The 26,797-nt window shown below is 35.9% G+C and overlaps 1 protein-coding gene and 1 long non-coding RNA gene across 5 annotated transcripts in view; both read left to right on the top strand.

The window, feature by feature from the left end:
* AKT3 (AKT serine/threonine kinase 3) overlaps nt 1–26,797 on the top strand; it is a 154,373-nt gene that overhangs the window by 21,768 nt on the left and 105,808 nt on the right. The gene's annotated exons all lie outside the window — the stretch shown is intronic.
* On the top strand, nt 10,377–19,027 carry LOC121662144. 2 transcript variants are annotated; one of them, XR_006015215.1, is made up of 4 exons: nt 10,377–10,745; nt 11,280–11,337; nt 12,669–12,720; nt 13,707–19,027. It is a non-coding gene; the product is annotated as an uncharacterized LOC121662144 (long non-coding RNA). The 2 variants fall into 2 exon arrangements; XR_006015214.1 differs by lacking the exon at nt 10,377–10,745 and adding an exon at nt 10,775–11,150.

The following is a 26,797-nucleotide window of genomic DNA, read 5'->3' as shown; positions in this document are numbered from 1 at the left end:
TAGATGCCAGAACACTGATAAGAAAACGCATTCTCCTTTTCTAGATGGATTCAGAAGATCACTTACAAACCGATGGCTGTCTTGACTTTGGGAGTAGTCTTCCCAAAAATACTGAATTACAATATGGTAGCAAATTACCTGTGTAAAATTAGAAAGTTCCCAGTTTCATTAGTTGTTACCATTTTTACATTGAAATTCCGAACTCTGTAATCGTCAGTTATTGACACTTGAACGGTTGAAATGTAAAATAATTTACTGGGCATAGCTTCCTGATGGTCTTTTATCAACATTGCCATAATAAGAAAGTTACTGTAACCAGAATAATCTTCACAAATAGCCGCTAATTAGGCCTAACCACACCACCAGCAAGAGTTTTGAGTGCTGCTTGGTACAAATGCTCTGTGATTTTGGTTGTGATAAATTTGTGGACAACTGTGTTCATAATGAAGGAAGACGTGTAAGACAGTAAATTATATAAAGAATTGGGCCAGTAGTACCTTAAATTTGGCACTCAGTGTTGTGGAAACCTGAATTTGTCCAAGTCACAGTTTCCCTCAGGTAAAATGGAAATAGTATTGTTACTTCACCTCAGAGACTTCCTGAATGTGGGTTTGGTTATCCTTGTGAAACTTCAAAATGCCTTACATTATAATATTCAGGCTTTTAAAAATATATTTTTATATAATTGAAATATAATTTTTGTATAGGAAGTAAAATGAATCTGATAGTTGAAGTTCAGTCTGAATGAGAAGAAGTGGATTTTTTTAAAATTTTGTTTATTCTGAGTCATTGCAGAGGAAGAGGTAAAATCTGTTAGATTGTACAAAGAGACAACTTGTTAAAGAAAATGGAAAAAATCTTAAGGTTGGTTCTTTTGTTAGGTGTATTCCAGAGAGACTGGAGGAAACGCTTGAACAATGATCCTTGGGAGAGAGTAATCTGTAGGAACGTGACAACATCTCTACCTATACTTGCACACTTTTGACCTCATGAAACTGCAGATGGGTTAGTGGTTTAACTTTTACACTCATGACAATTCCTTCAAAGTAGTGTGCTTCTATACAGCATTGTTTGCTTTACTTTGAGTCTGGTATTCACTCGCTTTGGTTTGGACTGTGTTGGCTTTTATAATATCATGCCAGTTTACGTATGCTGACTAATACATTGGAAACTTTTCTGAACAAGTTTGTTCTTATCTTGAGAAACAGCAGCAACTACAGTATTTTAATTAGAGTCTTGCAAACTTGACCCTGATGCTCTTCCATGTTTACTTGAAACTTAAGTGGAAGCTGTTGCTGAAATGGGGAAAATGTTGTGTCCTCTCCTAGCTCAGTTGTGTTGGCACTTGTGCTCATAATGGTGACATGGTGAATCATGTCAGGAAATTTATCTGGCTAAAAATGAATCTATTTTTATTTTCCTAGCTAACTTTCAAATGGATCATTTCCCTGACCTGACTCACCATGTAGCTGCACAAACAGTAGAGCTGGCAAACGTGGGAATGGGAGAGCAGCCATGTGGAGGGGCAGGATAGCTCCCTGCTAATGGCAGCCCCCACCTTTGCTAGAGTGAATTGGCTACAAAACTGCACCTAAAACTTGTATTGCCACTACCACAGGACTATGGCACAACTAGTTTGTATTTCAGGATGGTTTTCTTTGAAAATCATGTTTAGAAAAGGACCACTGATTTATTCTATGCTAGTCCTAAATGTGATTGAATTAAAAAATGCCACCAGGAGGGTTAGCTAATTCCTGTTCCTGTGTGTTCATAGTTTTTAAACAAACAGAATTTTTTCACAGAAGAGTGACTTGGCTAATGTCTGGAACATGAAGTGGCTCCTTAATCCTAATAATAGAGTAGCTTTGTAGTCCTCTTGTGTTTATAGTTTGAAAGCTGTTTAAAAAGAGTATTTTAACAAAAAAAACTCTCAAAGCTTATGACAGACAGGTACTCTTCTGAGGCTAGTGAGTTGTTTGCTTCTAGGTATTACTCAAGATTAAAATCATACTTGATGGTTCTCAGAGTTCAGAATATTCATAGTGTGTTGGTGAACAATCAGTGAAACTTCAGATAATATTAATTAGTAAGAGTCAGGTTTTCTCGTAGAGTTTCTGCTACATTAGGTAGAATTCTTGTAAAGTAGATTTTGTCTGAACTTCATTCTTTGTGATGAATACCCTACTTCTGTGTTTGCTTGGTTATATAACAAAGTTTGGAGAAGGATCATGTTCTTTGATTTCAACTTGCACATGAATATTTTAAATTAATTTTTGTTGTAAACATTGTATTTAGGATCCCTTTGGCTGGTTTTCAATCACAGGATCTTATACATTTAATTTACACCATGTGCACAGGATTTTATGTGGAGCTACTGTTGGCACAAAGAGGCTTATGCAGAGATGATGAACATTCCCCTTTTCAACTATCCTTGCTCTGTAGGAATTGCTGTTATGTGCAGCTCTGTGGACAGCCATGCTGATAGTAGAAGAAACAGAAAAGGTTCTTGGCAAATGAAACAAACAAAGAGTCAAAACCCCCAAATGAAACCAACTCAGCTGGTTTTTAGGGATCCTTTCAAATACTTTGTGTTCCCCTACATCCTCTCCAGGGTAGAGAAGAAGATCCAAGAAGTTAGCTGCTGTAGTTTAGTCTACAAATGGAGAGCTGGGGAAACAGTTATGGTTACAGCATGTTATTTGTGTTACATAATATCTGTGTAGTACTTACTGATGTATTTGTCTGAGATATGTTTTTTTGTGCCAGCTTCCTACATATCCACATAGTCATTAGTAGATAATCACACAAATGTTGAATGCATTGGTAGTGAGGTTTAAAACTATCTGCTGTAGATAGGTAGTGATAATAATGATAATAAAATAATAATAATAACAATAATTATATTATTATTATTATTATCCTTCAATAATAAAAACGTGACCCACTCAAACAGGGTCACATTCTAAAAAATTCTAACATTAATAGGTGTTTTGTGTCTTTTTGAGGAACCTACTTCAATAATTTAACTTATTCTTGCATAAGAATATGAAATCCAAATTTGTGCTCATTTCTTGTAATGAATTTTCCTATAAAAAAGGTAACAAGTTTCTACTCCTGAGCAGAATAAAATAAACAGGGAGAAAAAGGCTCTTTTTATTGAGAGGCAACATGAGTGTAGAAGCATCTCTCTCTAGTTGTCCAGAGTGTGTCTGACCTTTCCTTACAGAAGGAAAGCATCTCTATAATAAAGTAAGTTTTGGTGGATAGAAAATCACAGGTTGTTGTATTCTGAGAAATAATTGTCACTGGTAAATTATCTCACAGTAAGCATTTGTATTTTTGTAGTAAATACAGTACTGCATTGTAGCTTTAGCATATTAATAGCCTTTCCTTTCTTGCAATCCACTATATTCCCTAAAAGCCATCTGTGGTTTGTGAGCTGTTGATGTCAATATATTTGTAGCTTTAGGATGGAGGAAAGTTTTTTATTGATTAGATGCATGGTTTATAAATGGGGTTGATTACCATGGTCTCTTGTCGTTTCCCAATTAACATATTTAAAAACGCTCCAAATAACTTGTCGTCTTTAGAGTTCCTTGAAAATCTGTTTGTATTTCTTCACTTTGAGTGTGATATTTTATTTTTTTAATGCACAAAGCAAGAAATGAATCTATTTTAATCTTTCCTCAGAATAGATAAATATTAGGAATTACTCTCTACTGAGGAATTCCATGCATCATGATTTAACCGATGTCCAAGGAATGCAGTATTGCTGTTTAGAACACACCCTATAGGAAGAAAATGGTGTTTCAAAATGCACCCTCTGAAACACAGAAGGTTTTAGTGGGCATAAAGCCTTGCAGAGGCTTAGAATCAGAAAGACAGAACTCAATAAAGCATGTGAAGTTGGCAGTTTCCATAAGTCCTCATTGTGAGAAAAGAGATGTCTTTTTATTGACTTTAGCTGCACTGATGTGTCTCTTTAACTGTGGAATGGTGTGAGCTGCTGTGGGGAGCCTGGGATGCCAAGCAGGTACCGAGAGCAGTAAAGATCAGGAGAAGTTTCTCGGAGTCTGTTTTAAGGATAATCTCCAAGGAAATAGCCTTTTATGCTCATGCTGCACTAAGGAGCACTCTTTTTTCTGAAAGAAAAATATACATTGATAGTTTCAGCTTCCGTTGTAGTTAGAGATTCTGTTCCTAGTTTGAAAGTGTAAAAATGGAAGAATTGGTGTGTTTTACAGGTATTTTTCTTTTGGTTCATACTGTAACTCTTATTGGATATTTCTAGTGTAAAAATCTGTCATTAGTTTTGCTACACATTTCCCCTGACCACAGTTGCTCTCTGGTCTTGTTTGAAAGAGTCACTGGTAGATGCTACTATTTTTGCATGGTTCTAAGCACCTGATGAGCCTGTTGAGAGTACAGAGCATTTGATAAAATGGGAAGGATACAGAGAATGGAGACATTTAAAAGAAAGGCTAGATAGCCTGGGAAAGTGAGCAAGTTTGGTATGGAAATGAGGTACCTGTATTGCTAGATACAGCATCAAAGAATTAAAAAATAGAGAAAGTTTAATGTAAAGATGAGGTTTTGGAAAATAAACGCTGAAAACTTGCATTGCAAGGACTGGTAATTTTAATTACTTAAGAAAGCATGAGAAGTCTCTGAAACAAACAAGAATTCCATAGTAATTGCAGTAACTTCTGTCATGCTGCAATGCATCCTTGTCTTTCAGTGTTTAGAAAATGAAGTTAAAAGAAAACCATTCTTTTTTGTTTGGTTGGGTTTTTGTTTGGTTTTTGTGGGGGTTTTTTTGTGTTTGTGCTTTGTTTACAGTGCTATTATGGAATTATAAGGAAAAAATATAGACAGAATTAATTCCTGAAAACTCCCAGCTCAAAGTCTGCACTGGAAAGTAAAAGAATACAAGAAAGGAATAAATGTATATGTTTTGGTAGTAAGGTGCCTGTCATCTGGGGATTTCAGTAAGGAGCAGGCATTACGAATTGGCAAGGCAACAGTTTCATTTACCAACTAAATAAGATACGGTCATAAAAATCCATGTTTTAAAGACCAGGGTGTGAAACTTCAACTCAGATATTGCTTTCCATCTCAACATATGGATGTGAAAGCTGGAAATCCAACAAAGGTACAGACATCTAAATGCCTTTGAAAGCAAATGCCTTAGAAAAATACTATGTATTAAATGGAATGAATTTTTAACAGATGCCAAGATTCATTAGACAGCTCAAAAACCCCTTGGCTCTAAAGTTATCCAGAAAAGAAGATGGAATTATCATCTGGAACATATGTTAAGAATGAAGCCAGAGCATCTGTCACGGAAAGCATGCCACTGGGCAGCTGGAGGAACACACAAAAAGCACCAACTGAAAGAGTCTCTCCATCGAACAACGCCAAAGGCAAAAAGGTTGTGGGACATCACACTGGATGCGCAAGGAGTGGTTCAGAGCAGACAAAAACTGCAGAGAGCTTTTTGGCTTTCTGTGGGTTTTTTCCAGTGGGTGTAAACTGAAGAGTTTTGGGTTGTTTTCTCTTAATATTGCAGATAGAAAGGGGTGATTAAAAATTGAAGGTCAGAAGTAAAAACTACAGATTAAATACAGCATTTAATTATAATGTATTTATTTTAGAATTTGTATGTAATTTCAGCCCTGAAAAGAGAAAGAAGATAATGTAATTAAATAAACCTTCAGATGCATTCCCACTGATTAGCTTAATGTATAATAGAGCATTAAGGATTATTTCAATAAAAATCCAGGCTTATTTTATCCAAGTCACCTATGGCTGATGACACTACTATGGATTACCTTTTCTCTGAGAGCACTTGCTCTTACATTTTTCTACTTTTTCGCTTCGCAGGCGTTCTAGAATTTCCAAACCAGCATCTCTCTGCAATATAGTGTCTTTTAACTTGCCCTAGTATGAGCCTAATGTTACAAAGGTTTATGTTGGATACAGCAGAATTTAAATTTTATAAAAGACTTCTAGTTGAAATGGAAGCTTTCAAATCTGTTCTCTCAATCTGTCTCTTGATCGTGTGTTATGCAAAACATTTTATTAAAATATAACAATCCCAACAAAGTTTGTCCAAAGTAAGCATTCAGTTATGTCTTAGACTTGGTAAAGAGAATTGGCCTGTGGTCTTATTTTCCCCTTGTGATATTCCAGGGGAAAAAAAAATCTCCCAAACAGGGGTGTGTGTTATGGCTCTTTTGTTTGTTTCCTTGATTTTTTGGGGGGTGGGGTTTTTTGGTATTTATTTTTTGGGTTTTTTTGTTAATTTGGGTTGTTTGGTTTTTTTCCCCCTTCACTGAATCATCTCACTCACTGAGTCCCAGCCTAACATGTGGGAGTGAGAATATCCTGTGAGAAGTTTGAACAACTCATTCACCTTCTAGATGCATCTTATGATTCTAAGTAGTGAACTAAGACTGTGAGTTCCACTTAGCAGGTAACAAGTTTAGGCAAAATGAGTAACTCTGCAAACATTTCCAAGGTTTATTGATATCTGCAGCTTTTCTGCTTCTTCCTCTTACAGTATGATGAGTGTTACAGTGATTATTTTGTAATGCCTCATAAAGGAGAGAAAAGCTTTCAAATACAACTCAGCTGCACTTACAGGCTCAATGTTCAGGAAACAAGTTTTATTTTTCTTTTAAAATATTTACAGATAGTGTTTTTGTCCCATTTACACATTTGGTGTTGATAGAGCTCAGTTCAGATGCCTTCTTCCCATGCACTGGAGGTAAGGCATCTAGTTATAGTTTGTCCTGCAGAGCCTACACAGTCATGATTTTCTACTTCAACAGATTCTGCATCTGATTTATTGTGTAATTAGATCCAGTTAGGATTGCAGTTAAAACTAACAAATTTTGTCAGAGGTTGTCCATTCCATCAAATTCAGAGCAGATTTTGGTTATGTTACATGGAAAAATTAATCCAGCACACTCCTGAATATCTCTTCTCCTTTTGTTTCCATGGCCATTTGCTCTTCTGTGTGCATGGCAACTGAAATTTCTGTGTATCCAGTTTGTAATAGAGTACTTTCAGTAGTACTGAAGGCAAGCTTAGAAATAATGTCTCTGGAAATAAAAGAAGTGAAAAGACATAGTGTAATATACTATTTCAAGTTATGTGTTGCCTAGTGGTTTGAAATGCAGTTGTCCTGTGCTCACTGCTAAAGATTTTTGCTCAAGAGTACATAACAATAAAAAATCTTCAAGAGCTAAAAATACAGGATTACTGCATTCTTTGACCTGTGGTCAGAGAGTTGGCAGGAGTCGCCCTGTATTGTTTGTTCAAGGTTTGTTTGAAGAGAACAATTATAGGATGATCATTAAAAATATTGACATATTTTTCAGGAGCAGAGGATTAAAAACACATCTTTAAGAAAGAGGATTTTTAAGTATTAAGTTTGATTGCATTAAACAAAGTAGGAACAAAAAGAAAACATTGTTTAAATCTTAATTTGAATTCCAGTTATTGAGGAAGTGGTTGTTTATTGAAATTGTGGATATTTCTGTGCATTTTCCTTGCCGTGTTTTGATACAATATACTACAAAATCTAGTTTAGCAGAATCTTGATCTCTTAAGAAAGATAGGCAACCCTTCCATGTAGAAGATCTCCAGTAGGATGAGAGGAGTCCTCAGTGGATTTTTGTCAAAAGACTGAACGAAGACTTCATCCCCCCCATTTTGATGCAGAGTCAAAATCAATCTAGACATACAGGGTAATAGTTATGACTAAGAGAGTTTGCCAGGTTGATAGCCTTGAATGAGTGATTCTCTGGTGTTGAACTCTGGTTTGCACAGATGAGAGTACACGGGTTCCCACAGTACAGCTCTGCTGAGTTTATGCCAGATTTTTTACTAAATTAGTTCTGTAATAAAATTGGAATGTTTCAGTCTTTGTCTTTCTGCTGTGTAGGGTCAGCACGCCTGCCTTGTTTTGTCCTTGTCCCTGACTCAACTTTATTCCTTTCATAGCTGCTTTGAGATGTTGTTTTGGGAATTGCCTGTGAAGGAGGACTGGCATTTCCCTCCACTTTCCCTTTGGATGTACTGCTGAGTGTAGTTGCTCCTGCTCCTTCCAGAAACTGTTTAAAGCAAAACAATATTTCCCCTCCAGACTTTTCTCTTAAAACCTGGGTAATCTTTACTTTTATGATGTTTATAATGTTTGATAACATGACTGTTATCAATGTTGTACATATGATGACGAAAGAGTGCTTCCTGTATATAATAACTGTTTATTGAACGAACAGAGGGTTGCAGTGTAGATACTCCTCATAACATAATGGAGAAGTGTATTACTTTCTCATTAACCTCACTAAACTGGGAGGACTAGTACAGTTGTCTTTATATTTCAAACTACCTACTAAAATAACTAGGTAAGTGCAAAAATACTGGTCTTTGTTTCCAACAAGGCTGCCAATTGAGATTATGTATTGATACATTTTTATTTGACTTAAAAATGTGATAGTGGAAGAAATTTTGAGCGTTAAAATTGTATGTTCCCCATTTTGATGCGGACTCAAAACCAAAATAAGTCCATGCGCATGATGTTTGTCTTAGGTGTTCTTGAAAGCTGCAGTGACTTTTGGATACAAAGTTGTTCTGCAACTTAACAAACTTCATTTGGACCAACTTTCTAACAATATGTAGTCTAAATTTCCCTGCTGATCATTTTTTGTACTGCCATCTGTAGATGTGAAGCACAATTAATCACTGTCCTCCTTATGAGACTCGCATATTTTAAGATTATTATATTCCGCCTTCCTCTTACTCCCTACCATATTCTCTGTTCTAGCATAAGCCTAGTTATTTTTAGTGTACTTCAAACTTGGTGTTTTCTTAAAAACAAAAAAAAGCCCTATACGGTCGTGTTCTCTCAGAACCTTTACCACTTTAGTGGCCCCTTGCCTTAATTTGTTAATGCTCAAAATTTGTAAATGCTGATATTTCAGAGATTTTAGCTTTGCCTGATCAAAAAAATAAATTCTTATTTTAGTTCTTTTTTCCTTGATTTGCATACAAAGTCTTTGTTAGTATGTGGCATAATGATATTTAGCTCTTATGCTATTTGTCTTTTTTGTAACATCATTGCATTGCTTGTTCTTCACAGATTTTTCAAAGACAATCAAATTTCTAAATCTGGACTACTGTAAAGAATTCTTGCTGTCTTGGCATCTCCATATGTGACTGATTTGTAACTGGATGATAATTTGTTTTACACCTTTAGAATGTTTATCTTGCTCTTTTTTATTCTGTATCTTACCTGCTAAGAGTGTCCATACTCCAGAGGTGTTTTTTTAAGATGTGCTAATCTGTTCTGTGGTGGTTTTATTTTTTGTTGGAAAATAGCTTTTTTTATTATACCTAAATAAGTGATCTCTTCAGTGTGCCTGTGACAGTCAGCTCACTGATCAGCTAAAAACAGAATTCAAAGAAATGAGCAACGGAGAATTATTCGTCCTTCCATCATTTAATATGTTGGGGGGGGAAAAAAAACATCTGAGGCTTTTAATGAGTGGTGACATCAGAGTGATTGAGGATATTTTGATTGTTCTGGGAAGCTGGATGAATAATACTCAAATACTTTTTTTAATCTGTTGATTTCCATCAACTGTCGTAGTGTTATTATAATCTTATCTTTTATTAACACATCCTATTACATTTAAATTTGCCCCTGACTTTTTTGCTCTAAGGATTTTTAGTTTGTTTGCTTTAGTGTATGTATTATAAAGAAAGCTGGAAGTAGTATTTGACTGTTTGTGGGTTTTTTAGTATTTTAATATTTATTTTGGGTCTTTTAGTAATTGTTAGTCTTCTCTGAAGGGACAGAGGACCTTTTAAAATCCAAATAATGTATTTTTGTCATGTTTTACTTGCTGAGAAAATAAAAAAATGTTTGCTTATATAAAGCTTACTGATTTCACCTGAGGAAAATAAATATAGTGATATTCTGAATTGTCACAGGTGGTGAAGGCACCCTGAGCAATGATTTACAAAATCTTTGACCAGTGATCACTGCAGAAATCTTGCTTTGATAAAAGATTAGATGGTGATTACTTGTGACCCCTACTATCCATTGTGTGATGATTACAAAGTCTCTTTAAAAGTGAGTCTGTACTTAGGTGGGATGGTTATTTCAGTGCATTTGCTTCTGTTTGAGAAGTTTGCTTTCAGGTTTGTGCTAGTGCTAATTTTAAAGAGCAAATACATATTCCAGGGGTTTTTGTGTGTGTGTGTGTGGGTTGGTGTTTGGTGGTTTTTTGTTTTGTTTTGTTTTGTTTTGTTTTTTGCTTGTTGTTGTTGTTTTGGTTTGGTTTTTGTTTGTTTTTCTTTTTTCTTCTTCTGGCCTCCCCTTTCCACATTTATTTGCAAAAAGGGGCTCTCTGCTGTAATAGGCTTGGGAGTGGAGTTAATGATCCAGCAGAACTTTTCTGGTACTGTGGTCTCCTTGGCTGTTCCTTTTGTTGCCAGCCAGTTGTAAGTGGGATTATATAGGAAATAAACTTCTGCAGTGCTTCCCTCCTTCCCTTTCCCTTGCCTCTAGCAAAATAGACTCAGTATGTCCGTATTCCTAAGCAGTGGTGTGTGAAGTTTCCTGCGTGTGTCCCGACCATTCAGCAGATAAACCTTCTTCTTTTGTGAAACTTGCAGGCAGTCTTCTCACTGACATCTCTGCCAGACGCCTTGGATTTTAGAGCTCGGGCAAGGTAATTCCTGGGAGAGCAGTCACATGTGGCTGGTTGCTGTAGCACAGGAGTTCACCTTGCTCCATTTAGCAGCCAGTGACAGACCGACCGTAGCACCTGAGGCTACCAAAGAGGAGATAATCTTCTTACAACCCAGAACAAATCCCTTGGTGGAGGAGGATTCCTCCAGGTTCTGCCCTATTAAAAGATGGGGATTTCCTGCAATGGGTAGGCTTTGCTCTGACAAGACACCTACATGAGCAGGAATTTGCACAGCAGTTGAGATCTAAATGCAGACACGTAGGGAGGGTTTTTTTTTAAAAAAAACCTGGTTTTCCCCATAAAGCCGTATTTCTTGACACTAAGTTCACAGCTTCAGCCTTGAGGTATCTACAGAAATGTTTGGAGTCCCAGCCCTCAAGCCAGGTCAGTCAAGTCAAGTTTAACTTGCTGATCACAGGTGCCCTAATATGTGGGTGCCTAGGAATGTGTAGCCAACACTGAACTCTCTTTCTGATAGATGTTTGTTCTGGTTTCCCTTCTTGCTCCTCCCAGTCCCAGCCCCCAGCTTTGCCTGATCTCCATCATCTGGGACTTCAGACAGGATACATTGGTAAGCATGTACCTTTGAGGGCTTGGATTATTTTGGAGATGGCAAGTGCCATGTAATGCTAAATTGGAGATATGAAACTTGGTATGGTTTTCCTAGGAAGTTACTGTACGTTTCCATGTAGATTTCTACTCAAATTATGTGCACTCTGTCTTCTTCTGATCCAGTTTTTGTTGTAGCATGGGATTTCACACTCCTTTTGTAGTTTTAGACTCGCATTCCCTACTTATTAAGCAAATTGGGTGTTTTAATGTGGTGTTACAAGTGCTCATTAAAGCTATTTTTCCAACAGCTGATCATTATTTCTCCCTTTTTTGATTTTTTTAAATTTCTTTTTTTTTAAATTTGAGAAAGCTAGCCAGCAGAGATTTTATTTCGTTTGTTCTATGTAAAGTAGTAATTTCCTTTTCCATTTTTTGTTCTTGCAGCCCTTAAATGCTTAGAAATTTGTTTTCAGTTGCGGCAAGTAGCCTAAAAAAAATTTTGTCTGTTTTATTCTTACCTATGGATGTAGCTGGGTGCTTTGTTTATAGTGCCAGACACAATAAGGACTCCATAATCAGCTAAATCATGCTTTTCCAAATGAGTCAAGTGTTTTGGGAGTGTGAATCAGCTTTGAGACCTACTTCTCAATTTTGAAGTCACTTGTCTGAGAAGTATGAAACACAGGAATAGGAAAAGTAGAACTGCAAACTTTGCTGATAATGTATTTTTAAATTTTCATAAACTTACTTCAAAATCAAGTTGTTTTTATTGTATATGAGTGTCCAGTGGCCCAGTTGACATGGTTTTCAGCAATCTAGATGACACTTCTCTTTGATGTGTTGCCTAAATGACTTTCCTTGATGAAAAAACCTTACATGAATAGTCTTTTTGCAGTTTAACATTGTAGATTTTTTCTGCAGAACATAAGCACTGATATATAAAGCACCACTGAAGTAGTGTAAAATGGTGATACTAGAGAAATTTTGAATCCTGACCTAATTCACTTTATCTTTGTGGTAGCAAATCTTGCCTTTTCTGCTTTTAGAACTCATTTTGATAGACGTAATTTCTTCAGAAAACATACACAGGAAGAGCTGCAATTTTTATTGCCTTCTATAAAGTAGTGCTTGCTTAATGGTGTAGGAGGATTGTGTTTGTGAATTAGTACACTTGCACCAAGTACAAATTGGAACGTAACTTACGTTTTCAAATCTCCACTTGTTTTATCATATCCAAAAGGTTCTTTGTGGTTTGGTACAAATGTCTGCACTACGAATATGGTCCTTGTAAGGAGAAATATTTTCGTAGTTATGCTGTAGTACCTTAATTTTTTGCTTCGTTGCCATTAGATTTGGAAGACTTGAAACCTGACTGAAGTGTGGTGATAGACACAGATAGGAGGTAAAATGCTTACGATTCCAGTTGTCAATGTCTGGAGTGGGTAAAGACCTGTGAGTAAAATCATTTCAGTTCACATCAGAAGTGCAAATTTTGACTTGTACTGCATTAAGGCAGTGTAAGGGAAACTGATAATAATTATTAAATATTTAATAGATCTGTAATGATAAAAAATTTGGTAGTGAATACATTTAAAAAGTTCATTATTGAGCTTCAGATATTGAACTGAGGTTTCCAAGACCAGACAGAAAATATGTTTAAATACCTGAGAGCTCCTGTAGAAATTTGTAGTATTGTTATATGTGAAACTGTGAGCATATCTTAACATTTTACACGTACAGTGAAAGACTGCATAGATGAAAGTGCCAAAGCCTGTAGCAGTTGAATCAAACTCTCTAATGTTACTCTAGAATGTAATTGAATGCTTATGTTCCACGGGAGGGTTTGCCTGCGAAGGTCTCTGATGTCTGTGCCGAGCCCTGTTGAGATGAATTTGAATCACTGCCAGTGCATTTCTCTGGCGTGTTACAGCCTTACTTCTTACCGTGGTAATTTCTCCTTAAAATTATAGATTTCCAGATAATGTGGCATTGCATTTTAAATACACATACTTTTGGAATTTGAGGGTGAAAAATAATAGCAGAAAACTGAACAAAGGCCGGGACCTCACAAATGAGCACATACTCTGCCTTCTGACTGCTCCTGGTTTCCTTGGGGCATCTTATGGATGCCTCCTGCCTGTGGCTGGTGCATCTTAGGGACAGAAGAGCCATGTAGATCCCTGCATCTCAGCAGAATTTTCTTTGAATTCAGCCCTCGTGACCTGTGCAGGTGGCTGCTCAGAGAACTTTAGAATGAGATAAGTGTGATGGATCAGACATAGCTACTGTTTTTATAAGTCTTCTGCTCTAATTTTACCCAAATGAGTAAAATCTTTGTTAGTAATGCATTTTGTGTTCTCTCTCTCTTTTTCTCCCTTCTCTCTCTAGTTGCCAGGATGTTGAAACATCAATACCAGAATTTTACACCCCTAAGGATAGGGCTCCCTGTTTTTCTGAAGATATTGCTCCCCTGCTGGATGTATTAACTTTTTGTGGAGTCTGTGATGTTTATACCTTGGAATGTCTCTATTCAGGTGCATGAATGAAGAGTTAGGGTCTGCCCTCAAATAATTCAGAATTATGTGTACATAGCTTACTCACAAAATTACAAGGTCATGTCATTTTTTATTTGCATAATTTCTTTAATGTTAAAAATGGAAAAGTATTTTTAAGTCTACTTTTCACATAATTGCAAGCTCATAGAATACAGACAATCATATAATATTCTTAAAAATTTGAAGAGGACAATTTATTCTTTACTTAGATCTGTGAAGGAGTCTCATAGTATATTGGTGATGTGTTTTCCAGAAATACTGTTAAGCTAATTCAACCCACCTTGAGAGCTGGTGATAAAAATCTTGATGTGAAACACTTTCACAGCAGAAGAGTGCAGGTGCAAAATGGAAAAGCAAGCGTTTTTTCAAGTGGCATTGATTGTTTTCTCTGCAATATGTAGGAACACCAGAATATTTTTAGATGAAAAAGATTAAAAAATTATCCATTGCATTTGTGATAGCCTATATGTTTGGGTTAGTTATTTATCGTTTGCAATATCCATAAAGCTATCTTAAGCATCCTAATTAGGTTTCAGCTTTTCAGAGGGAGGCTGGGAGGCTCTTGTGCAGTTGTGGCGCGGTGGCGGGGTGCATGCAGCACAGCTGCTTTCTGATGTCAGTCGCTATTTCAATGACACGAAAGTGGGAGAGGAAGAGCGTGAAAAAGGCAGACAGTTTTTAAGAAAAAAAAGTGTCATCAGTAAGCAAATTATTTTTGCCTGTGTTGTTTTGATTAGGATATGAACTAACAAATAAAGTCTGATTGCTACAAAAGAAATTACATCTGGAGAGTTTAACTGGGGCACTTTCAGAAAGTTTTTGGTGAAATCTGTATTTTTTTGCCCCCGTGCTGGGAAAAGTCTGTATTGTCTTTTCGCAAAAATTCTGGTAATACATGTCATTCACCTGGCCTGCAAGCAGAACAAAATCCTTTCCTCTCAGTGCTTTCTGTTTGGATTTCAGTTTGTGCTGTGTTCAGGGACGCTGGAAGAATGATGGATTTCCTGTGGAAAAGGGGAGTAGCTACATGGATCTGTGTGTAAGGTGCTCAGTACTTGATGAGCAGGGTGAATATTCCTGGGTTTGTTTCCTCCCTCTCTAGGCATCCTTTTGCTATGCTGATAATGGTATGATATCCTTGGGCTTTTTCTTTGGGATTTCTTGAATTTTGTAGATATGGGTTGAAAGAAACACAGAAAATTTCTGCTGATCTGTGATCTCAACGATCTTAGTTTCCAGTGTGAGGTGAAAATCGTTTCTTGAAAATGTTTCTTAGGATGGACTGACGCTTTCCTTTCAGATACATCCACCCTGGCACATGGGTTTTGTGGGAGGGAAGGAAAGGTGAATATGTGGGTATTTGTAGTGAAGGAAATTTCTGGATTTTGTTTGTTGTTCTCTTTTCCAAAGAAAATCAGGGAATTGTGAAAACTTCGGAGGGGCTGCATATATTAACAAAGTGGTTAATTAAAATGATGGAATAGCTCTTTGGCCACTAAAAGTCTGGACAATGTTTATTAATGGTTGTCATAAGGTCACTGATTTAGAAGTGTGAAGATTATTACTTGAGAATACCAAATAAAATTTCGTGCTGCCATTAAAAATGTGGTTTGCATACTGACTTTGGTTTCTTTATTCATGCACTTTGAGCAGCCTGAATCACAATTGGTTTTCTATGGCTTTTTATTGCACCTCTTTGTTTGACTGACCTCAAAAAAAGGGAACTAGATGATGATGATGGTAAACATTAAAATTTGCTTTAAAATATATATAGGTATTACTAGCACACATCATTTCACTTATTTGAAAAATAAGTTTCTTAAGAGGATATATATATATTTCTATGTTGCACAGCTATTTCTGTGTTATCTTCAAAGCGCTCTTAAGGAAATAATACATGCCTTTGTAAGGATTTCTTTTGAAGGTAGGTATGATTTCTATCTAAGTGTCATCTCCCACTTCAGAACATTCCTAAGGAGGTGTGAATCAACACCTGCCCAATTGAGGACAAGGAAGCAGCTTTTCTGTCTCTTTATACCTGTACTCAAGTGTTTGGAGCCTGGTTATTAGAAAAAATATTGTGAACTCAGTTTTATATTTCCAGTAGAAACACACATAGGTGCATGGTTTTCTTACCAGACGTTTTTCTTTTATATGGGAAAATTCATTGGCTATGTGAAACATGTAGGATGAACACTTAAAAATTAGTAGTCTGCTTATGCTAAAGCACTGCCTGCAGATGGTCCAGTTAGTTTGGTGTTCGGTGTTGAGGACAGTTACCCTCAAATCAGACACAGAAAAACTACTTGGAATTATAATGTGGGATTGAGTGAGTTAAGGGGTGGGTAATCATTAATGGTTTGCTGCTTTTATCAAGCTTGTCTAGACAGTTTTTTTTTTTTCTTACAATTTTTAAATATGATTTTTAAAATTTTATTTATAGTACAGCTGTAGTCATGAATTTTCACCCATGAATTTTTCTTTTTGTGTTGAAAGTATTTTCAATATTTACTTTAAAATCAATTTTCTAGTCTCATATTGCCCCTGTATGTTTGATGCTATAGAAATAATGTTTGGATATGATCATGTACTATAATTGGCCCCTGATATTTTGTGTACCAAACTTTACAGTAGCAGATTTAACTAGAAATACTGCATAGTGACATATTGTACTTAAAAAATATAAACGTGTATAGAGAAAAGTAGCAGATGATAGAATTAAAGTTCAGCATCGTTTCCCTCCTTCCCCCTCTCAAGTTTTTTTCTTGATAGAAATAACAAGGATTTTTTCTTTTCTTCTCTCTTTCCCCTTTCCCTTTTCCTCCTTCCTTTGAATTAGTTTAAATTAGTTATGGTATCATTGCACACAGAGTTAGGACTTGTTAAATTCAATTACTTTTTAAAAATTTCTTGTCTGTAATTTAAAAAGGGTGGGTTCATCTTATGTTTTGGCTTAAACTTTATAAATGGTTAGTAAAACCTATAGACAATCACAGGAATAACTTAGCTGTCTTCGAAACTGTTGGAAAATGTATTCTATTTTGGTGTTTCCTTACATGTGTTCATGCATGTATGTGCATGGTTAAATTTACATTTTCATAATAAAGGGTAGTTTTGACAGTGGATGAAGTGATAGGATAGGAACCTTCCTCTGAGTTTGGAGGAGACAAGAATAAATTATTTAATTATTTGTTTTACTATTTATGGTGACATGCTGTATCATGCTACGTTAATAAAAAGTTGGTTGAAACATTATTGCCTCACCGTTTTTATTGAAAGTGTTGATTGTTCATTGAACCTTTAGTTGTTAATTCTGTGCAAAATTAATAGCTTTGTACTGTTGGTCCTCAAGGAACTCTAAATACAAGCCTTCAGCAGTGATGTAACCTCTTTCTCTTCAAACGTCTGATAATTTTACAATGAAATTCAAATTTCCTTCAAGAAGCTCTATACTGGTGTGCCTAATACTTTTTAAGAATTGAGGAAGTATAGATTGTAAAATTAATTTTTTTTTTGTTGTTGTTGATACCAAAACTGAAACTTCAGAGTGTTTTGTGATTAAAAACATTTAGAATGTTGGTCTGCCTGTATTAAAAAAAAAAAATTTATTTCTTCCACAGGTAATGATTTACTGGGTAATTTTTTAGGCTTAAGAAGTTTTTGGAATAAATTTTGCAGATTTTCTCTAACTATCACAACAAAATAAATCAGATTCGTGAATGACATCTACCAAGACTGTTATGGTTTGTTGTGAAGTAGGCTTGACCTTGTAGTTTACACACCAAACCTGGCAGTTTAGTGGATACTGTTAACTTAGGTTATATAACATTGCTTTTTGATGCCGTATCCTTGCATCTTCCCCCTTATATTTTATGGAATATAAGGAAAATATGGAATTACTCAATTCTCATCATGGCTATGTCAAGCTTAAACATAATTCTCACTGTTTTTTTCTGACCTGAGATGACAGCTGAAAGGTGAGCTCTTCTGTGTTGGTTCAGTATATTCACATCACCAGAGATTCCTGCTCTGCTCCAGTTCTTTATTGGAAATGGATCACACCATGTGATTTTTTTTGTTGGAATTCATTTTCTTCGGGTTATTCCTCCTAATTAAGGTAACTGGTATTTTAGTGTTGCTGATGTATCCATTCTTTGCTGTATAAAGATTGTCTTCGTAGCATTTTTGTACTTGAAAAAGTAATATTAATTTAAAATAAATGGTCTTTTTTATTAATAACCACATATGCAAAAAAAGGGAACATCTGCCTTCCAAATGTTATTCAATGATTGTAATTAAAAGGTTAAATAAAAGCTGAGGCAAGCTTTGAATTTTGAAGCATTTGCAACAGCTAGTAATCTGACTTACTGCAGACATTTTTGTCAAAGTTGAAAAAGTTAGAGCTAATTAATTTCTTGGGAGACATATGATGAAATTGTAGGTGTGATAACATATTTGAGTAACATATGGTCGTTATGGGGCACCTTTCTAATGACTGAGCACCAAGTTAAATATAGACTTTCCATTTTTTCACTTCTTCTATTAGTGGTTCTTTGTTACTACAATTTAAACTCATTTTCTGTCGTGCATGAAATAGGATTCTTTATATGTTTGTAAGTACTTTAAAAAATATTGCCACCACGGTGCTACACCTTGGTGAAATTTACTGAGGCGGACAGTTCATCTGTGACAGCCTTTTGATTTTGGTAGCATTAATTGCGATTATGTACATTTTTGACCTGTACTTTATAAATGTGAAACTTGCCACAGAATGTTTAGATGCCTGTCCTCAAAGTAGGAGTGTAAAATATTTTTGAGAGATTGGTAGAAAATGAATGTTGCTCCCCCTATATGTAATATATTGAAATTTACTTTAATCAGCTATTGTAATACATTATGTCCTAAAAAGGAGGACAGAGGTATTTTTAGAACACTTTCTCATTCAGTCTACATACTCCTAATAAACTGTATTATGTTTCTTGAGAGGCAGTTCTGCTGTTCCTTAGGAGGCTGTAAATAAAGATTGTAATAGAGTAAACAAATGCTGCATTTTGTAATTAATGTAATCAGAAGCTTTACCTAGTTTTAAGTTTCATTTATCTATTATAATAATCTAGAGCCAATTTCAAGCTTTATTATTTCTGTGTCAACAAGCAGAATGAGAAATTCAGTATATATGTAGTGATGGTGATGTGAATGCGGAAGGAAATAAAAATGTTTCAGGTGAAAATGAGGAACAAAATGGAAGGAGAAGGGTGGGGTGGTTTCTGGGTGGGGATGGAGAAAAGTAATGAGTGCATGAGAAAGCTGCTGTTTGTGGTGGGAGAAGATAAAGGATGCATGCTGATGGAGACTAAGTGGGAATTGTATTCTGAGTTGAATAGGAATTTTTTTGCAAGTCATGTTTTTTTCTGTATTTCAGTATCAACTGAAATGCAGGCTGTGGATTGGCTTATTTTTTCTTTTTTAATGAAAATGACAGTTAATTTGGTTCTAAAGGAATTCTATTGCTCATGAATTTTGCCTTGCTGGAGAGGATGCTGGATTATCACAGCATCTGACTTCATAGTAGCTGCGGCTTCTGTTTTGAAGCTTTGTCATCCAGCCTTTACTGTGGCTACAGAGGGAAGAAGGTGTTGAAGGGATTTTAACAATTACTAGGAGCATGGTAGTGATTATTACTTGAATGTGGCCACCTGTTTCTTACAGGAGAATGAAAAAACTGTGCTGATACTTAAAGAGAGAGAAAAATCTCCTACTGCTTGGAAGGAGAAAATGGGGGCTTGTGTCTTGGTATCTGTGGTATTAGTGGAGAGGAAAACAGCCTGAGGAAGATAAGACTTCTTCAGTGCCATGGGAGTGCCCTGCTCATGCAGCCAAGACATCCAGCAGTGTGCACAATGTCGTTTGGACAGTCTTTCCTACAGTGATTGCATTTCTCTTTTCTTCTAGGCAATTTTTGTAAAAAGGAAGCTTTAATATGTTTCTTGGTGTGTGGAGTTTTTGACTAACTAAAATTAACTTTGTGAATAAGTTCCTCTTTCGGTAGCAGAAAGTGATCGACTACCTGTTGAAAGTAAAGGTAGTGATCTGAGTGGGTAGGCAGACTTAATGTTCATTAAATTCACACTTAATGTTCAATTCTGATAAGCCCGATGTGCTGTATACATGAGACAATTGTATATTTTTATTTTAGCTGTTTTCTATGGTGACATTTGTATGTTTTTATTTTAGCCTGTTTGCCTGCAAGTAGGTGTGCTTAATTATGGAGTGCTTGCACCTGAAGTCATCAATATTATACTTCTAATGCTTAAATTGTGGGGCCCGATGTGATGAGATCAGGGCTTTAGCTGTTCACGTCTTTCATTATTTATTGTTAAAAATCACTGAAGCCCAGAATGGATCAGGGCAGAGGGTATATGTTAAAAATCTAATTAAAAAAAAAAGCATCTTGTGGCACATGATGAACTCTCACATCTAAGCATTTTTGGATGCTTTCATAGCCATCTGTAGAGGAAGGATCATTGATTATGCATCAGCCGGATAAAAGAGATCATTCTGATACATTTCTTTCTTCGCCAGATACCATTTTACTGCAAAATACTATGGTATATTGATTGAATGATAAAACCAGGTTTTGTAATGGATGGCAATAAAAGCATACTGTGTAAAGAACACAATTATATGCTACAGTGAAAGGTTGAGTTTCTCTTAGTGGTTTCTGATAGCTATATAAATCTTAGGAGGAAGGTAAATCTTGATGAATTAAATTTAAAATGAGACCACCCCCCCACTATTGGTGAGCTTTTCTTCTGAGTTGAAACACTGTAAAAAATAATATTGACAAAACACTTTTCTACATAAAACTTTGAATGTTCAGTTCAGCATTATTTAGTCTTAAGTTATGAAACTAATAATTAAAAAAGGAGGTATACAAATCTGTTTCTTACGATAGACAAATTTGCCTTCTGCATTTGTTTAGGAAGATAAAGTGTCTTTTATGGAGAATGTACATCACACCAGTTAGGTTCTATAACATGCGGAATGAGCACTAGTTTATGAAGAGACATGAAAGAAAAATCTTCATCGTTTCATATGGGAGACTGATACAATGTAGAATAAATTCCTGTTCTGTTGCTGATCACTTTGTTAGAGGTGTTAGATCACAGCAGAAGCTTAATTTGCCTGATGATATGAGCTCCATAATGTTATTTTTTAAAAAGGAATTCTGAAAAGCGGAAAACAAGACAGTGTTATTAGTGATTTGTTTGTTTTCTCTTTAAAACAGCCTTTCAGCTTTGAGTATTGAAATAATTCGCATTTGGCATATGACAATTCTTATTGAGGAGCAGACCCATGTGTATAATTTTTCTGTGGTTTGGGGTTTTTCTTGGGGCTGGGGGTGAAATATGAACTATTTGCAAGTTGCTTTTTTTTGTCAAAAAAATAGGAATTTTTTTATTCCAAGGCTTTACTATCTGTTGAAAAAAATATGCAATTGCAGCAAATATGTAAGGGAAATTGCTCATTTTCTTTTTAGGTTTCCCTCAACAGTCCAACACTGTGAACGATGCACTCATGTACTTTTTATTATATATGATCTGGGACAATTTCTCCCACTTTACAGTTCTCAGTTTGAGTTTGGGGGTTTTCCTTTTGTTGTTATTGTTTTGTTGTTGTGTTGTTGTTGTTTTTGTTTTTAATGGGGTGTTGTTTGTGTTTTTGTTTCCTCTGGGGAAATCTCTAGACACAGAAATGCAAGAAAAAAATACAGTATGCCAACAATTACTCTTTGAAATAAAAAGATGAATTAAAATATAGGTAAATAATTGTGTAACATGGAAAATCCATTGTCAAATGTATACACATAGAATTAAGACTATATTTAGTATGCATACACAGTAAACTTTGTAAAAGTAACTGTGTGTCAAGGTCCTTAAATCCAACGTATCTGCTGGAGAATTTTAATAGATATTAGACATTATGAAGCAAAGTTGAGGCCAACTCTTAAATAAAGAATAAAGGAAATACTGAGTAGCTTCTTCCTTAGTGACAAGAGCAGAGTTCCCATGCTAATGTGTATGTATCTGAAATTAAGCTTGTGTAGTCAGCTTTAGTTCTGGCATCTTTTAAACTTTTTAAATACTTTACTTGGTAACTAACTGGTCAGCCTTTTAAAGGAGTTTGCTTTGGATGTGACTTCCTATTTAAAAGCCAGCTGAAAAGTGATTGTATCGTGTGGAGTTACATTATCTCTCAGTTTGGGTTAGAATGGACATTTGCACTTGAAACACGCAACTGGTGGCTGTAACAAGCCCTTATCTGCCCTTTCCTTCGAGGACTTCATATTCATATTCATATTCGTATTCTCTTCTTTCGGTTGTCCTGCTACTATTCATTTGCATGTACGCAGTCCAGATCTGGCCCTGTTCTTTCTCTGGGTCTTCTCAGAGCATTGTGAGTCCCTGCTGTTGCTCCAGCTCATTTCTGTGGCAATTTTGAATTTCTCTCAACTTCTAAATGTTTTAGCCATCCAAGTACCCACTCTGGCCAACTTGTTCTTTTTATCACCTGCTGCCCCATTGCCTCGTTCAGAATTCTGCAGTGCGTTTGTCCTGGTGTGAATTATTCCATTTGGACTGCTTCCTTCGTCTCTCTACTACCCAGACATCATTAAAGGTAATACTTGGAGTGCAAGGAAGAGCCCCTCTGCTCTCATTCTGTTGCAGAAAACTGATTGTCAGAAGGAGCAGTTGCAGGAAATAACAACCAGTCTCTACGTCAGGGGAGGGAAAGTGGCCTGTGTAACATGCCTGGGTTTCCAGGCTCAACAAGTCTTATGTTAGCAGATGTGGAGTATATATTTATATGTATCTATATATAAAATTAATAATAATAACATCTGAATGTCTCCACCTACAGACATCTCTGACACCCAGTGAATCCTCTGCCAAACAGCAAGTTCCAAGTCAAATTTCAAAGCCTAGTTATCAGAGATTTTTGACAAAAGATTTGTTATAAGGCTTTTATACAATAGCATGACCCTGTACCTTCCCCTAATTCCTTGAGAAATAACTGACTTAACTTGTTTCAAATTGTATTCAACTTCAGATAAACCAGTGGAAAACTACCTGTAGGTAATGTGGGGATTGGCTCAGACTGCTGAGGTTACTGTTCAAGCAGTTGGTGTCAGCCATGCTCCTGTGTGCTCTTTCGTGCTTTGAATGTGGGGGTGCTGCCCTTTAAGAATCTCAGATTTTGTTCCAGAGTTTGATAACTGTTACACTGTGAAGGAGGAAGGTAAAGAACAACCTTGACGTATTCTTCTCTGAAAAGCACAAGGTAATTTAAAGGAATTGATTTATGTGGTAAGGAAAGGTTTCAAAATACAGACTTATAATTTAAGTGCATAAAAGCTGAATATGAATATTCAGTTTATTTGACAAAAACGTAGTAGGTAAATCAATACAGAGCTCAAACAGCTTTTCAAATGTAAATTTTAAATGTGTTTTAGAGTATCCATAAAGTACATACATACGTACATGTAATTATTTATTTATTAGGAATGAAATTGCCTGAATTATGATAAATCAAAGACTTAGAATTGTTTGACAGGTGTAATTTTTGAAAACTATTTCTAATATTAATTGTGCAAACAAAATGTGTAGTGCTAACTTCTTGGATGCTCCAGAAGTCCAGACTTGTTGGTCTGCCAAAATAACATGTGTCTGGTGTGACAGTGTAGGTAATTGGCACACAGGGGAGGAGTATGTCCAGCATCTTGTTTAGCACTCTGGAAGTCTGGAGTCCAGATGACCAGAGAATGATGTTGACAATAGATGACACTTGGGTTTTTTCTTTGCACAGCTGGTAAGAAAAGAGTTTATACTCTTGGTCTTTGATGTCTGATAAAGCTCTCTAGGTATGTGGTGGTAGAGTTGTTACTTCCTTTTCACGATTGGTTCTCTTAATGTAAGAAGTCAGTAAGAGTGTGAAGTTAAAAAATAAAATCAGGCTAATGGGTTTGGAAAGGAGATGGCTTGAAGTGCTTGTGTACGCTTGCTGAATGTGCTTAGTAGGGAAGTATCATTTAGCATGGCTATTTAAGCACTTTATTTTCTTCTTCACACTGGAACTTTATTTCTTTTCAAAAGTGGGTTTTGTTGCCTGATGTTCCAAATATTCTTCTTGCATGTGGACTTTTTAATTTTTTTTTAATTTGCTAAAAATCTTTTATCCCTCTATTCTCACTTTTCCTCTGCAAAGACTTGTTTAGATGTGTTACATGACAAAATTTGACATTCATATACTGAATTTTCTAATATGACAGAATTTGACATTCATATACTGAATTTTCTAATATCTGTCTAAATGCTCAGTTTTCTTCCTTTTCTGTTACTCTCTTGAGCGTGTACTCATTCAAAGCCAAGATTGTCAATGTCCTGCTTTTGTGGGCCTAGTCCCTGATTATCAGGGAGTTTCTCAAATAATGCTGCCCCTTTTATGAAGATGAAGTTGAGAATAGTGAAAATGGAACAAGACCTAAAAATCTAGAAGGGAGATTATATTAATAATTACAGCTGTGCTTCTAGTTGTTTATAAAGAAGATAAGAGTTATACTGGAACTCTATGGGTAGAGAATTACTTGTCAATAAAATGAAACTGCAGAGGTTCTTTTTGAATACTGAAAGTACTGTTAGTTTTCTACCCCCACCCAATATGTATATTTTGCAGGTGTATTCTTGTATTGGTCAGATACTGAAATCCATACCATCTCTAGATTGCACTTTATCCTATGTACCAGAGTATTTCTTGGTCTCTTTGTAATTCTCCACTTGACACAACGAATATAGGAGTTGAGCAGCTGATGTAATTTGGAAATTGCATTTTGGAGTGAATGTGGCTTAAGAGTGGCCAGCTCTTGCTGAAACAGTGTGAGAGGGCTAAGATTCACACAGAAAAATGACTTTTCTTCTCTCCATCCAGACTTGAAATAAACAGTCCTCATGGTTACAGCACTTATGTCCAAAAGTTAAAATGCTCTATTTTTTGAGAGACTTGGCCTCTGTTTCCAAGGGTTTATAGTTCAATGTGTAGACAGAGACCAGGCTTTCAGAAAGAATCCCTAAAACGTTTTGGTACTGAATAGAAAACTGCTGCCTAGAAGTATCATTCCTTAGGAGCCATTAGAAGCAAACAGAACCCATTTAACAATACTTACCTCCAAAGTAGATGTCATGACAGTGTCAGTCCTGGAACACTCACCCAGGAGCTGACTATTGACTTGGTTTGATCTACACAGGTGACCTGTTCTCCTGCTAGTTAACAACAAACCAAGAATAGCACCAGTGGTTGCTCAAACAGCTAACATTTGATGCTAGAGAAGAGTGAAGATAAAAAGGGAAAGATATTAAGTCCTTCTGCAGTTCTTCACAGCTGGCTTTCCTCTTTACTAGCCAGGACAATTTTGTGTCATCAGCAGCTTTGGTTCGTCATCCCTTACTTTCATTTCCGGATCATCTCTGATCTATTGCACGCAAGGGTAGGTCATTGAAGGTTTCCAGTGATGACCTTGATTTTCACTGTGGAAACTGACCACTTACTCTGCCTTTTTATACCTGCTTTCTGACTGTTTAAAATTTATTTAATTTTTTTGTGAAGGTCATCCATTTCTTCCGGTGGAGACTGAGGATTTTTAGGTTAAGGACATTGTTCAGTGTTGTTGGGAAACGTAGGCAGTCCATATCAATTGAAATTTTTTCTGATCTAAATGCTTACTAACTCCTAAAAAAGAAACCTCAGATTTCTGGGATGTTATTTCTTTTTACAGAGGCTGTTTTGACAGTTTTTCCAAGCTTATTTGTCTGCCCACTAATTTTGTTCTTGAGAGTAGTTTATACTAATTTGTTCAATTCAGATGTCAAGTTTTTTGGTTTTCAGATTTCTGGATCTCATTTGGAACACAAATTAGAATTTTTTTAAGCCATATTAATATTGGAAGAACACAGAGGAAATCAGAATGGCTCAGGAAATTTGCCTAGGTAACACTTCTTGAGTTACCAACACATCTAAACAAATGCAAAGGTAGACCATCCTTTGTCAAGTACCAAAGGTTAGAAAGGATAGTCGAGAAAGCAAAGAGTATTTGCTTTGAAGGAGAGCTGTTACCTTTTACACTGCTTAACTCATTTGTCTTTTAGCAGGAAAAGACTCAATAAAGCACTTGATGTGATTTCTTGTGTTAACATGTAAACATAAAGAGGTTTATAGGCAGGATTTTCCGGCACAGCCACTTGGGTGAAAATCCTCAAAAACATGATCAAGCTTGTATATCTATAGTAATTAAAATCCTTTTAAAGTCAGAGTTGTCTGAAGAGCATGCAGTGAATGTACACATATGGGCTGCTGTGGAAAGGTCAGAAGTTACCAGAAAGGAGCAATCATGATCAGTATCAGACATTTATGGAATTTCTTGTCAAGGCATGTAAGAAGTTCTCATCTGATCTCAAGATCATGAAGTTGTTCAGCATGCTGAAACACATCTTTGGTCAATCTTTTTTTCTCAGAACTTTTCTTTTTTTTCTCCCTTGTCATATGCAAAGTTTTTAGCAAAAGATAGGGAATGGGATTCAGTTGTGAACCCAAATTTGAGGAGACTTTTGTCTGTTGTGTCAAGGATAATCTCTTTCTTTACAGTTGCTTCTTATAGATTCCATGAAGTAGACTTCTTCACATTGGAAGAAGATATTGCATAGTGGTTTTTAATGTTGCAGAAAATTGTTCTACGAAGTCTCATTACATTTGAAGGCTTGAATGAGCTTGGGGGTTTGTTTTAGAAGCAATTCTTTACATGTTGAAAGAACAGTAGCTTTGTATTTACACGAAGTGAGTAAAAGGAGATTGAAATATAAGATCAGGACTAGA

The sequence above is a fragment of the Corvus kubaryi genome, unplaced genomic scaffold (assembly GCF_017639235.1).
Source record: "Corvus kubaryi isolate FWS band 111438036 unplaced genomic scaffold, C.kubaryi_AGA036_p1.0 37232, whole genome shotgun sequence".
NCBI classification, from domain to species: Eukaryota; Metazoa; Chordata; class Aves; order Passeriformes; family Corvidae; genus Corvus; species Corvus kubaryi.
The sequence above is the reverse complement of the archived record's forward strand: the minus strand, read 5'-3'. Positions and strand labels throughout refer to the sequence as shown.